This window comes from Olea europaea, unplaced genomic scaffold (genome assembly GCF_002742605.1).
Source record: "Olea europaea var. sylvestris unplaced genomic scaffold, O_europaea_v1 scaffold336, whole genome shotgun sequence".
NCBI classification, from domain to species: domain Eukaryota; kingdom Viridiplantae; phylum Streptophyta; class Magnoliopsida; order Lamiales; family Oleaceae; genus Olea; species Olea europaea.
Window position 1 is genome coordinate 307876 of NW_019252586.1, and position 15956 is coordinate 323831.

At 30.3% G+C, this 15956-nt stretch overlaps 1 pseudogene; it reads left to right on the plus strand.

Moving 5' to 3' along the window:
• Positions 1–4001: 4001 nt before the first annotated feature.
• Positions 4002–15006, plus strand: LOC111385975 (annotated as a pseudogene).
• Positions 15007–15956: the final 950 nt, after the last annotated feature.

A 15956-nucleotide genomic window follows, 5' to 3' on the forward strand; every position in this document is an offset into this window, starting at 1 on the left:
TTATCAATAATTAAATTTTGGTAAATCATTGATAATTTGATAGTTTGGTAAATCATTGATAGTTTGATACCAAACTACCAGACTTTTAAGGATACCATTAACACTATCCTAAGGTTAAAATTAAAACTGAAACGTTTTTCAAAAAATAAAAATAAAAAAGTTTTCCCCCAAAACATTGTGCAAAAAATCCGTTGTAATTTATTCAAAAAAGGGAAAACAAAAGTGAATTTTTAGTTCACAGCAGCAGGCCCAACGACGAATAAATCAGTTGCCAAAAGCAAAAAAATTAAACAGGTCAAAAATCTAGCTGAAACTATAATTACAAAACCATAAATCATCATCAGAAATATATGCGTTAAAATTATGTTTGCCAATTTATTTTCTCGTCTCAGTTATGTAATTTGCTTACCTCATGTTTAGTAAACATTGAGAATATATTTTAGAAAATGAAAGGTTAAAGAGTAAGAGAAAAAATTATAGGTTCATGTGTGTAATTATTTTATTAAAAAATATTGAAAATGAGGGTGTGAAAAAAGTGTCTTAGAAAGTGGGAAATAAACAAATAGTCAAAGCACGAAAGTCGTGCAGCGAAATTAAGCAAAACCTTGGATAATTTTTAAAGGCCTTCCTAGTCAATGGCGTAGAGAGCCCAGTTTATTCCCCAATTTTATTTTTATTTATTTTATTTATTTTTATATATATATTTTTTTGGGGGGTGAAAGTTTCTTTCCTATGTATTATCCTAGTGTGTATATATATATATTTTTTACATTTCTTTTTTTTCCGTGTTTCTCTGCCCATGCTCCCAGTATACAATTTAGATTCATTTTAACTCTATTTGCATTTGTTCTATTTTTAGCTTATGTTTATAATTGTTCAAATTACTTTTTCTTCAAACATTTCGAAATAACCCACGAGTACTTTCCATGCCCACATCTCACTTTTATTTATTTATAAATGAATCTGTTTATAAACACTTCCAAACATGCATCTTTCTAATTGCCCTCTATTTATAAAAACTTATTTCGAGCCATGCCCGAGCAATGTAAAACTAGCCTAATAGTAGGAATTGATCAGTTAAAGTTGTGAAAGCAATAAAGATAGTAGAAGACAAAATTCACAAGACATCGCCTAAGAAACTGTAAACTTATACAACAGAATTAAATATGAAGTGTAGCCCAAACGTTAAAATTAACATTGATTTTATTAATTCTTGTACGAGTTGCACCAGAATTCTCCAAACGTTAAAATTAACATTGAAACTTTTTCCTAAAAAGAATATATAGAAATTAAATGAATACATTTTAAAAACTGCGATTAATATATAGAAACTTTGGTAAAGAATAAAAAATCGTTTCATATTCATTTTATTTTTCATAAAATAAATTAAATAGTTTTTATTATTAAAAAATCAGAAATTTTCTTAAAGAATTGCACTTCTTTGATGGCTTTATCCCTTATGTTGTTAAGAATTTGACTTAAGTTTTACAAAATCTTTTAACTTCATTACTAATCAATTTGTAGTCGAGCTTTTATAATATGATTATGTATGAATTTCTAAAGATGACACTCTTTAATTACAGTTTTAGTCAGATTGATTCTCCATGGCCTCTCACATTAGAAAATCAGGTCACTACGACAGTTGACTCTCCAAGACTAACCATGATATTAATCGGGCTTCAGGGCCATTGAAATCTTTAAGGCCAAACATGGCTGTAACTGGAACACTATGGCATCCTGAAATCAACAAGGCTAAGCAAAGACATAGTGGTGTCACTACGACCTCATAGTGGCATCACTACGACCTCATGAAATCGACGAGGTCGACCAAGGTCATAATCGAGTTACTACAGCCATTGAAATCTTCAAAACCCAACCATGTTATTAATTAGGTCACCTAGGTGACCAAATTTTGTCAATGCCGATCAAGATATTAATTGGATCACAAACAAAAAACTTGCGATGGTGATTTGTAAAAATAATCTCTAAAAACCGACAAACAAGTAGGCTAAAAGTTGTTGCATCCAAAATATTATAATTATATTTTATGGGTAATTATATTACCACCATAAATTTTACTTCACTGTATTGTAAATAGTTTTTTTTTTAATATAAACAATAAAAAATAAATCATTTACAGCATGCCTGAAATATACGCTGTAAATAAATGTCGTAAAAATTACTTTTGTTATAGTGACGATGAAGAATTGATTTATGTTTATTAAGAATAACATTTATATTACTTCACTTCTCATTTCAATCTTAGATGAAAAAAAAAATTAAGATTGATATCATTGTTGCAATTAATGTTGTTTTCTTCTTTTAGGCAAATTTTCGGCAAAATATCAACCAAGGCTCAGATTTACACTCCAACTAGTCTAATAAAAGAATGCAAAAGGGTACAATGATGAAGGGAAAAGAATTCAATGGCACTTTTATTCAATTTCTTTCTTAATTGCATAGGTTTTAGTCCTTTACGCAGTATGGGGTTGTACATTATTTCATTGAAAGATAATAAATGATAATTCTTTATTATTATTATTATTATTATTATTATTATTATTATTATTATTTTGTAGTTTATTGCCGTATTGAGGCTACCTTTTACAATAAATAATTTAATTCTCGGACTATAAGGTGGTGTACTGCTAATCATGGATCCATGGGATTGCTTGTCTTGTCCTAATCTTCAAACTTATCACAGCTCCACTTATCAAAAGAGTTCTCAAACAAGCCCTTAATAGGATTCTTGAAGCAACATCATTACTATTTTTTCTACAACTTCTTGAAGAATTCGGTTTTTTTTTTTTTCATAGAATTGAACATTATATTGTTGCTCTTCTCATTAGAATGAATTTCATACTTTATGTGGGGTCTTCAAGAAGCCCTTGTATTAAGTTGGGCATGGCTTTTGCCTTTTTCATGCAATTATTTAACTTAGAGCACATACGTCAGACATCCAAATTAATTGGTCTCTCTCTTGTCAAAATAACTCTAACGATAATAAATTTATGTCTTTTCTTTTTATCAAAACAAACTTATGTTGGAACAAGGAAACTTATTTAAAAAAATTTCAACTCACATTTATTTACTTCGTGTGGAAACTAAGGTCACTGCTATTGATTTTTCTTTCATAATTTGTTTAGGTAGAATATATCTTTCATGCATAATCGACTAAATGGAAATATCCTATACCTACAAGCCTTGCACTAGACCAAGGACAAAGTACTTAAAAATTTGTGAACAAGTGATATTGATGGAATTCCTCTAAAGATAAAATGGAAATTTAATAGGTGCCCTCACATATTAGACACAGGAATTCTCAATTTCTCAATTAGAATTTCTAATAGGAAACAAAATGTACGAAAAATATTTAAAATTAAAAAATTTTATAATGCAGATATAAAACTTGGCAGGTACAAATTGATGAGCTTTCTAGTGGAAAACTTATTAAGCTACCCAACTCATTTATTGATACGGTTCTTAAAATGCTGTTATCCTAAAAAATATAAAATGCACCATGTGGCTAGGAAATATAATTACACTGTCTTACTTTTTCAAGCATATTTATGTGTACCATATATCTTAAGTAATAATAAATAAATCACTATAACAATTTATACATTTTATAACATTTAAACATAGCATTCTTGTTGACAATGCTATAAACTAAATTGAAGTTTATCTACATATAATATAATAGCATTTTTAAACAGGCCACCAAATTAGAAAAGCTAAAAATCCTTCGCTCCATATTTTACCAAAACATATATCCCGCTTTTCTACCCTAAGAATTTATTTCCTTCAACAATTCCCCTCTTACCTGAGTAAAGTTCCTCCATATTTTCTCCGCCTCTCAATCTCTCTTTCGGTCCGGGTAATTTTGTTTCAGAAAATCCCCCAAATAACAACGAAGTCATCCCAAATTTTCATATCTCATTGCTGATTCTGTCATTTTTATTTGTTCTGCAGCTTTTATTTTTTCAATTGTGGAAGGGAAGTTTTGGACCATATACGGTTTGAATCAGGAGATTGGTGGAGATTGAGATTGTTTCTTCTTCACATCCTTAAGAAGGTATTTTTTTTGTTTTTCCGGTTCTTAAATTGAATCATCACATCTCAATGCACTAGAATCTGATGCACCAGAGGATCTCTGCAACTCTGGGCGGTAAATTCGGTTTTTTGTAAGTTTTTAGGCTGAGTGGTATGTGAAACCAGATTCTGCCATTTTAATTAATTGTGGTATGTGAAGTTATCTTTCTAGAGTTACAAAATTCGTTCCCATCTCATTACATACAGAGACTTAAGCAATGTTTAAGCACTGAAAATGTTTTGTCCAGAGAAGTTCTGACCTCTATGAATTTGTCCACATTCAAGTTGATTGATTTACTGCTTATCTTGGATTTGTTTTGAACAACCTTATTTAAAATTCCACATTTAGTTCACCATATTTGTTTTATCCTTTAGCATGTTGGAGGAATAAATGAACCTTAAATTAACTGAACAGGATAAATAGAGAAGTCTGGATGGCATTTAAAGTGACAAATAAATTTGATATAAGAACTCGACCTTTAGATAAATAGTATGGCTTGAGTTATAGACCAGTTAATTCTAAATTCCATCCAACATTCATAGACTTGCACAAGCAGTGGTTCTACTATGTTGTTACCGCCTTCTCAGAAAGCCAGGAGGCGTACTCGCTCTCTGTGGCTATAAATATATTAATGTAATAAGCAGGTAAAGCATTACAAAACTATACCGAATATTTATACCGTTTACATTTTGTGCTATGTTTTCTGTTTAAAATTACATAAATATTGTAGTCTCCTAAGCCCGAACAATTATCACACAATTTTTCATAAAAAAAATAATATAAAGTATCAATGAATAGTTTTTAGAGCATGCCTAACATTGGTTACATAATATTTTACGAATTAAGAGCATTAATTATAATAATAGTAAAATAAGGTTGGAAATCCAAACCTCCTCTGAGAGTCCACGTAGACTTAAAACTCGTGTCTAAACTATAGCAATATTTTGCAAGTAATTAAAAAATAGTATTAAGTACAACAGTGATATCAATCTTAACTTTTGTTTCCGACCTAAGATTGAAAGATAAGAGTGAGAATAGATATAACACAATTATAATGTATAACTAGACAAGAGAATTTAAAATCTTGGAGGTATTGCCAGGTCTTCTTTTAAGCTACTCCCATAATTGATGATAATATTCTTAGTAACATTTCATCTTCTTTGCCCAATAGACTAATATATTGACTTAATGTCAATTCACTAGATATGTAAAATTAAACAATATAGAATTTTTTTTAAAAATTCCATAATTTATTTATTCTATTTATTACTTTTAATAAATGCATTCTTTTCAGGCTCTATTTAAAAAAAAAAAGAAAGTATTCTAATGATCACAAAGGAAATTCCTTGTTGTAAAGTGAACAAGCATGGCAAAACACGCATGCCATAACGAGTGTAATACACTACACATGCAATTTTATTCTTTAATAAATTACAAAGTGTAACTGTTACAATCTAGTAAACACACAAACACACAGTGCTAATTACCAAATTGGTGGCCAATCAATCAAGCAATGTAAAATGATTTAGCTAGCTGACCTAGCTTTTTATCTCAAGATTGAAATCATAAGATCAAATCTGTGCACAGCTTCAAAATCACAATACAGAAATTAAAATTTACTTTTCCAACGTAAAATTGACGTGTGTGTGGAGAATTAAGCATAGCATCATGAATTCACAAGTAGTTTTAATTCCTAGCCCTCAATGGATAAATATGTCCTTTCATCACTCATAAGACTCCCATACCCCTAAACTTATTTTTTTCGTTATTATCATGTCTGTGACCTAAGGTTGAATTTTTATACTATTCTCACTTCTCTAGTTTAGGTAAATCTCATTAATTGCAAGTCGATTCTCCATAGTTTGATTGTTTCAATCTCCAGAACACAATCAGGCTAATAATCATTTATCAAACGTCAATTTTCTTAAACAAGTGTTTGGGACTTAATCAAGGCATTCAGTGCGTTTTCTATTTCATGAACCAATTTTTTCTCTCTTTTTTTTTTTAATATTTATTTCAACATTTTTTTGCAGCATTTTCTCCCTAAAGCTTTTTAAATGACCCTTTTAGCGAGATTTGGGCCGATGACTTCTAAGTCAGTTGACTTTAAGGTACCAGATTTTAACACCCTTATAGGCTTAATAACTCGAGTTATAAAGGCTACGAAGAGAAATTTTCAAATAAAATATTTGATTTTTATTTTTATTTTTTTATACCTTGATTAGTGCAATATCCCTTATTAAACACTCATCCAAATAAACCAACTTCTAACTTGAGACTTTTACCCAATTTCATCCTATTGACCTTAGATAATCCACATAAGATTTTTTTTTTTTTTTTCACATATGGAATCCCCATTTATCTCAAAATCTTCCTACAACAGTGAAATCCTCCAAACTATTCTAAATTTGGTCTAAGGATGTAAAATATAGTAATTTTGGGTTTAGCATCTATGGTCCGCTATTTCAACCTATCCAATTATGAAATCAACTTATTTTTACACAATGCTTAACTTAATTCGTGTGCTCAATATATATCAACTTCACATGGAAAAGTAAAAATTAACTTAAATATGCAACGTATTCACCATTCATAGATCAATTCATAATTCAATATATACACTATTATCAGCCAGGCTAACTAACTCACACAAGCACACCAAAACAAAATATTTTTGAAAATTTTCAATTTTCAATTTTTTTCTTTTATCTTTTTGTATTTTTTAATATTTAAAACAATAAAACACACACAAAAACACACAAAACAAATGAAAACTCATGTTTTTTACACCCCCTAAACTTAAATTAGACATTGTCCTCAATGTCTTAAATCCTATGTTTGCATATAAGGGGTGGGGGAGAAAATGAAAAAAAAAAAAAAAAAAAAAAAAAAAAAGACTCCCTTGATATGACGATGAAATTTAATGGCCAGTTTTTCCTTGTCTCCCATTGTTTCCTTGGTAATGGTTGGTTCAAGTGTTTCGTGACGTCATGTTCTTGCACAATATGGATAAATAAAGCATTAAAACACAAAAGATCTAGAACAAGTGTTACTTGGCTCAAACATAAATAAACCAACAAGTAACCTAAGGAAAAATGGGATATGGATGATAATTCCCTAGTTAAAACCATAATAATAAACTAAATTATAATATAAGTAGAAAGCAAAATAAATAAAAGGGATAGAAAGATTGGGTTGCCTCCAAATAAGCGCTTATTTATAGTCTTTAGCTTGACTTTATTGTTTCGATATCATGGAATTTTGAAGAACGCTTTTGAAGTCTTGCTTAGTTTGCCCCTTTTAATTTTGCTCCACTCTTTGTTTCTTCTACAAATTTTAGCACTGTCCTTTCCAATGTTATATGACTTGCTTATTTCATCCGATTCAAGTTCAAATATGTAGACCTCTTCCTCCTCTTCAAATTTAATTACAAATTCAATGATAGGGCAATCAATGAAGTCAACAGAGTGTGAGTTAACGTCTTTTTCATTAATTACCTCCCCCTTCATTTTGTTTATTTGTAATTGAACTTTTATCATCTTCGTTCTTGTCTTCCATAATTGATATATCCTCGGGTTGAATGGTTGGTTCACAATCTACATCTACAGGCAATGGAAACTCTTTTCTTTCAAACTTCTCGAGTGGATTAGACCCCCACCTTTTAAATTCGATCTAGAATATGCCATCTCCCATGCACATTTTATTTTCATCTAACTTGGCAAGATCAGTGTACTATTTTGCAAGTACCTCCCGTTCAACATGCAAGGATCAACTCCCACAAGCATGCCTGAAGGGACACACTCCCCCATAGGCATGTAGTCTTCATTAGCATTGTCAAATGCTAATCTTCGACATCGCAATTATTGTTGAAATCACAGGAGCTTGAACCTTTCTGGGTCAGTGCATGTATACAAGCATTAGCCAGTATAATGTACTTCATAGTAGACTCACAATATATATCTTCCTCCATGTCGAGATTAATTATTACAAAAATAATTCTACTATATCAACGTCAGAATCTTGCATATGCTACTGAACAACACTTGGAAAGAATACCAAATAAGAGAGATCGGGGTGGGTAGCTAATAATAATAATAATAATAATAATAATAATAATAATAATAATAATAATAATAATAATAAAGTAAAAAAAATCGAATCTAATATAAACTACTAAACTAAAATTAAATCCGCTATTCCTCGGCAACGGCGCCAAAAACTTGTTTGTGTGAAACCCGCAAGCGTAAGGAATCGTTGTACAAGTAATAAAATCTGCGAGTTAAGAGTATTGTTCCCACGAGAAATAAGGTCTAATATTTAGTTAAGTAGCTTTTACTAAATTTAAAGTAATATAAAATAAAAAAAAAAAGTTGTGATTTGTATGTTTTCTATGCTAATCTTAAACTAAGAAAGCAAATAAAATATTTATTTTATATGTGAATAGTTGTATTAGAATCGTGAATCCCCCTATTGCCATTTAATTCAACTCTTCATTTATAATCTAGTAAATTCATGCATTCAAGACAATCGATAATCCACTTTTATTCAATATTCTTTCCCAAGATATATTAATCCTATGTTTAACACGACTCAATCCTATTCATAGTCTGAATTCATATGAAAAACATGCATTGATTCACAGGATTTATAACACATGATTGCACATGCCATAGATATTATTCCTAACATATTGTCCATGTGTTGATTTTACAGCGTTCTAGACTTATTGTGAGTATTCCTACACTACAACAAGCAACTTACTATCTAATTAGTGATCAAGCAATTAAATAGTTCAATGGGAATGCAAAACCAATCAAGAAAAAATCATGAAATACTAAATTAATTGTCTTGAATTAAAATAAACAAACAACAAGGTTCATCATTCATCCAATACAATGAAAAACTAGCCTAGTATATTAATATATAAATTACAAGAAGAATAATAGAAAAATATCACCCGGATCATGAAAGAATACAAAAAATGTTGATCTTCACGTCTAAAGTTGAATTCTTCAAAACTTGATATAATTGAGCTGCAATTCCTTGCTATGGCTTGATCTTTTCTCTCAAAATATAGCAATTGACCATTTGCTCTTGATAGATTTGAAGAAACTATTGTGTATGAAGAGGCAAGAGAAAGACCCTTTCATTGCTACCCATATCTTATATTTATATGATGAAATTATGTCGAAATTCATGCCCAAATTGTCTTCCAAAAGAGTTTGAATCAAATAAGGAAAGTTGTCTTCATGCGTACGTAATTTTGTCTTTGCACAGCTTTCAGTATTTTGATCATAACTTTCTCTTTTAGTGTCCGATTTAGGTGATTCAAAGTGCATTGAAAAGCTAGTTAAAAGAGATACAATTCTTCTAGATATACAATTTTTCCAATTCAAACATTTTTCATCCAAAAAATGGGTCTCAAGTTGACCAAAAATCTTGAAGATATCTTATATGATTTGAAGTCGATTTACCTTTTTTTTTACTCCAATTTGCATTCAATTGACTCCTATCAATCTTCAAAGTATCTTTTGTGGTCCAAATCAACCATTAAATATTTACACTTTGGTTCCCATACTTTGGATTTGCTTCATTTAGCTATTTTTTGTTCTTTTTTCCAATTCTTCTTTGAAACATGAATTTTTTCTAATAAAAGCAATAAATAACAAATCAGGTACTAATCCGTTCAAAGAATAACAAAATATCATCATTTAGGATATCAAATAAGTGTAGAAACTACACTTATCAATATTCAACATAAAAAAAGAAGAAAATTTGGAATTGGTATGTTTTATTTATGAATAATAAAATATAAATTATAAGGTAACACAAGCTTGTTAAAAGAAATATTCACAAACACTTGTCAAGATAGGCTATGCCAGAGAAATGCAAAACAAGCCTCATAATAAGGATTGATCACTTAATGTTTTGAAAGCAATAAAGAACGTAAAAGACAAAATCCACAAGGAGAATAACTTGTAAAAACATAAACTAAAACAAAAAGGGAATTAAATATATAGTGTAGCCCATACCATCCCTAAAATTTACAATAAAACTCGAATAACTTTTTGAGTACTACGTGATTTGTATTCAAATATTGTGTCTATTTAATTTAGTCTAGCATTTGGTGGTTTCAACTTTGTGTTCAGTCATTTCATAAAATTAATTGCGGAGTGCCTATTCAAGCAATACAAGTTACATGGCCGTAAAATGAACCATAAAATTGAAAAATAGGTGTGAAATAATTATCTCATTTACCTGTTTTGTCCAAAAGATTAAATAAATATTTTGAAGAGCTTTTACCTAAACATCTTATAGATCAGTTACAGTATTAATTAGCTTAATTTGATTAAACTCATTTTTCACGGTTTTAGGCACTAATCTAAGTTGATAAACAATTAAATAATTAATTTCAATGTTCTTTGATAAAAAGTCCACATAAAAAAAAAGTTTATGCCAATCGAATACAAATAGTAAAAATCTGATTATTAGAAAAGTAAACCAAAAAACTCAGAGCCAATAGTACTAAAAAGAGTCATCCAACATGACACAATCACACTCTTAAATTATGTGCATCATTAGATTCATCTTGCCAAGAAATTTTATTTTTATCTTGTTTTATTCTTCTTTTAGTCTTTCTAGTTGACTATATAGTGAGTTCTGCTCTAGTTGTATTATTGAAGCTAAGAAAGCAAATTCTTGGGACTTCAAGGAATGAGTTAAGATATATATTTCCAAGCATTTAGTTTCATCATAAATTACAACTGTAGTAATAATAGTTGCACGTTCTATGACTGATTGACTGACCCGAATTGAGTTGTTAGAACATTACTTGAGATACATATTTTACAATTTTAATTCTTGGAGTTTCTTGTTATAAATAAATATCTCAGTTATTGAATACACTAACAAGTATGCTAAAACAATGTTAGACTCATGGCAAATGTTTCTAATTGAGGTGTGAAGTTAGATCAAGAAAGTTAAAAGGATATGGGTTTTATAATTCAAGTGATACTAACTGTTTTCCTGTTTGTAGTTTTTTTTTACATCAAACTCTACTCTCCCAAATTATATTGGCTCTTTTATTTTGAATATTTTTAAATGTCAGTGTCTTGTGAAATTTCACTCATATTTGATTGTGCATTAAAGTTACATTTTTACAGAGTAAATATATAAATAAACATTCAATAATATATTTACGAGTATAGCTAAGTAATTGTTTGACAAAACCATGCAGTCATTCCTTTATTATTGTGCATGGATCTTCAATCATAGGTTAGGTTGACAAAAAAGAGTACTGGTAAAGCAGCCTAACATTCTAGGTTAGGCTCATTGCATATGTTTCCATTTGGTTAGGTTGTGAAAAAAAATGTGCGTTAAATTCTAATTTGGATAGTGGCATGAAAAAGGAGAAAGCCCAGATCCACTTCGAGCAAGAACTCGATGTAGACTCGATGTAAATCATGGAAATCTGTTGTGTAACAAAGTGATTATCAATTTAAACAAAGATTAATTATTTGTATGTTAAATTCTTCAAAATGGAGGGTTCTTTGGGTTCTAGAAAAATTAGCAATTAACGACATTTGCTTTTCTATTGGCGAATTTAATGTTCAATTGATAAAATATGTCTCCATTTATAGAAGTTCAGAAAATTATTTTAACTTATGACTTCAAGAAGCCTACTTAGTCTTTGTTTGAATTTTTGTTTCAGTTGTTAAAATTATGAATTGGTATAAATGGTTGGTGCATAAGTGATTACTAGTCGTGGATCATAAGAAACACATAATTAAAATTAATATTTGTCTTTCAAAAGCAACTTATAAGCATGTTTTACACAAAAAAGGGTTAATAGATGGAAGTTAAATATCCCATAAAATTCAGCGACTTAGTGAACTATAATGAGTTTTTATATTGAAATACTATTCACATATCCCATTTGTCTTTATATTGAGTTTTAAATTGAAATCCTAGTGAAATATACCACTTATGTTTATTACAAAATATTATTACAAAATACGCGCACATATTGCATGCTGCCTATAAATATCACACTCAACCATCATTCTTGCACACAATCTACCTCTCGTGCACACTATCATAAGCTCTCTCTCGCTCTCTCACTTCAAGCAAACGAGATATTCTTTCCAGCCTTAAAAACCCAGCCCAACCGCTCACCCTTCTCAGCCTTAAAAATCAGAATCAGTTCCAAATTTTACCCAAGAGTGTTCATAATTTATCTCAGTGTTACTAGCATCGATACAAACATGAACCTGAGTGTTATTAGCATAGATATGTACTTTTAATGAACATGAGACTTATGAATTTCTAACAAACAAGGCACAAAAGTAAGAAGAATTCAAACCAGGAAGCATAATCCAGTCGTAGAAAATATGGCCTAAATTAATTGTGAAAAATTATTATTGTTGTTATTCTGTTTGAGAGGTAATTTCTAATCCTTCTGTCGACATTATTTGTATAGAATGATGCTGGGAATTCTCTTTTACATGTTGATTTTATTGAGGGTCGAAGCAGTTTTTGTTGATAGGACTTTCCTTCACAATGCTAAACCAAAAGGAGCCGGTAAAACATTAAACGCCACCATATAGAAAATTAATATTATGTTTCTTATGTATTTATAATAAGAAATGTTAACTATATTTTCTTCTTATGGGTATATTTGCAGTTTGTTTAGATGGGTCTTCACCAGTTTACCATCTGGATAGAGGATCTGGGGTGGGAATTAACAATTGGCTGGTTCATATTGAGGTTATTACTCTTGTCATAAGCTATTGAATACTTTTTTTAACTGAGAATGCATATATCATATTGAAATGTAAATAAGCTATTTCGCCTGGTTAAGGAATTGTAAACATGTTTGTCTTGGTTTTTAAGGGAGGAGGATGGTGCAACAGTGTCACTAGTTGCCTTGCCCGTAAGAACTCAAAACAAGGTTCCTCCAATGACATGGCTAAACAACTTAGTTTCACTGGGATTTTGAGCAATGAATCACAATTTAATCCCGGTATATCTTAATCTTTTTATTGGATTGGATTTTGTTATTTTACTTGGACTTTTAATCTTCTTTAATGTAGTCTTTAATTATTATTATTATATCATGTAAATATCCAGATTTTCATAACTGGAATAGGATTAAGGTTAGATACTGTGACGGTGCATCATTCACTGGGGATGTAGAAATAGTGGATCCTGTAAGTTATCACAATATATACGTTAATAAGATTATTTTCCTCATTTCTTTCTATTCAGCTTTCTCAAAGTGAATATGTATACATAACTTAATGGCTTTTTGTAAAACTATGGTGGATGGCTCTCTTGTTGTGATAATTTTTTCTATCAAATTCGATTATAGATCACCAAACTTTACTTCAGAGGAGCAAGAATTTTTTGGGCTGTCATGGAGGAGCTGCTGGAGAAAGGAATGAAGAGTGCTGAAAATGTATGATTCTTTTCTTATGAATATTCATCCACTATTTATTGAATCAATCACTAGTAACTCATAGTATTCTTAGCAGGCCATTCTGTCTGGATGTTCGGCTGGTGGGTTGACATCAATTTTACATTGTGATAATTATAGAGCTCTCATTCCCGAGGATGCTAAAGTAAAGTGCATTTCAGATGCTGGTTATTTTATAAATGCGTAAGCTTTCATACAAGGACTTGTATCTACACAAGATTTTATGTCTAAAAGAATTATGTTCACCTATTTTAAGTGAAGATAACATCTTTTATCGTGTATTATAGGAAAACTATTTCTGAAGCATCATATATCGAGAACTTTTACAACGGCGTGGTCACAACACATGTATGAATTTTCTTCTACATACAATAGTTTATATGCTTGTTGCGTAGAAATTTGATCATCTTCTGATTGCATTTTCATCCCTGAATTTGGAAATAGGGAGCTGCGAAGAACTTGCCATCGTTGTGTACTTCAAACAGAAAACCCGGGTTGGTAAGAGCTTCTTTCTTTACTAGATTAAATGACTTTTGCATTGTGACATAAATTGCCTCGTGCTGATATCACTCAAACTATTCAGTGTTTTTTCCCCCAAAACATTGTGCAACAAATTCGAACGCCGCTTTTCATTATAAATTCTGCCTACGATTCATGGCAGGTTAGTTTGCATTTGATCTCACTTACATGAACATTTTTTATTGCTATATATGATCTTATTTCACATCCCTTTCAATAATCTGATTATATGCTTTCGATTATATTGACATCCTCAATTTCTCCAGATAAATAACACTTTGGTTCCTCCACTTTCGGATCCAAATAATACGTGGAGCAATTGTATTACTGATATTAGGAATTGCTTCCCTAGTCAGCTCCAAAAAATTCAAGGTACTATAAGTTTTTATTTAAATATTTCAATTGATGTTTTGCTTTGAATTGAAACGATGTCATTACTAATTAATGCGATTTTCAGACTTCAGGTTGGAATTCATAAATGCATTAACTGGAACGGGCATCCTTCATCAAGAGGATACTATATAAATTCCTGTTATACACACTGCCAAACTGAAGGGGAAACATGGTTTGGGATGCACTCTCCGATTTTAAATAACAAGGTTAATCGTTGTTACCAATTTCAGACTTATATATTTTTAATGGTGCTTTCATATTTCCCTTTGTGTACAAAACGAATCGTCAAATTAAACATTTCTTTGTGTAGACAATTGCTGAAGCGGTTGGAGATTGGTTTTATGATCGAAGCCAATTTCAAGAGATTGACTGTCCTTATCCTTGTGACAAAACTTGCCCCAATTAATTTGTCTGAGCACCAATTGAATTTGATGAGATTCACTTCACTTTTTCCAATGAGTTGTGCTCAATGATTGACTTCTTAACTTCCATGTTGAAACGTTTTAACAATTCAAATCAATTAATATTAGTCCATCAGGCATTAGCAAAAGATTTTCTTTTCACGTTGTAAACCATTTATTATTTTATTATTTGTTTATTGTCGGTGTGAATTAGAACACACGTTCTGAAAAATTAATGTAATTAAAAAAAGTCACAACGTTCCCACCTATCGGGGGTCCTCGTCATTAATCAGATCATTATCTTTATCCATTAAATTAGAGTGCACTAGCTCCAGTCTAAAATGGCCTATTTAATTAGAACAATTTATCTAATACCTCAATATAAAACCAAAAAACTGAAAAAATATAGCATTGCTAAATTGAAAAAAAAATAATAAATTAAATTAAAATCATATTGTGTAGTCAAATTGAAAGTGATTAACTCATTTGCAGCTTGATTGGTGTACAAAGAAAATGTTGTTCATTGTCGTGTCAATTTTTATTTTATACATTCTGCGTTCCAATCTGCGAGTTATCTAATAATCCCCCTTTATTGCTATGAGCTCGTATATGCTATGCATGACATAATTGGTAAATTGTAGTAATAGTTTCGGATATTATTCAAATGTGAGAGTGGAATTAAAATATTTTTAATACTCAAAAGTTGGGTTGCTTTTGTTTAGATAGAATTTCCGGTTTTTGTAAGTTGGAATGATTTTGAATTTGATCTACTACAATCTCAACAAACTATAGCTATCCAAAAGTCAAACAAAGCCTATTACAGAATTCAATATGATGAGAACAAATTGGAGCTGTTGCAGAAATCCACACAATGAGAACGAACAAGAATTCCAACAAAGCGAACAGACAATGACCATCAATTGGATTTTGTGAGAATTAAGTTTAGGATTGTTGGGTTTTGATACCCAATAAATCTCGGGCAATGATATTAATATAAAAACATTAAAAATAAAGTACTTTCATCATTTGAACAACTGGATCTAGGTATAGTGTCATCATTATTCTACTTGTACTA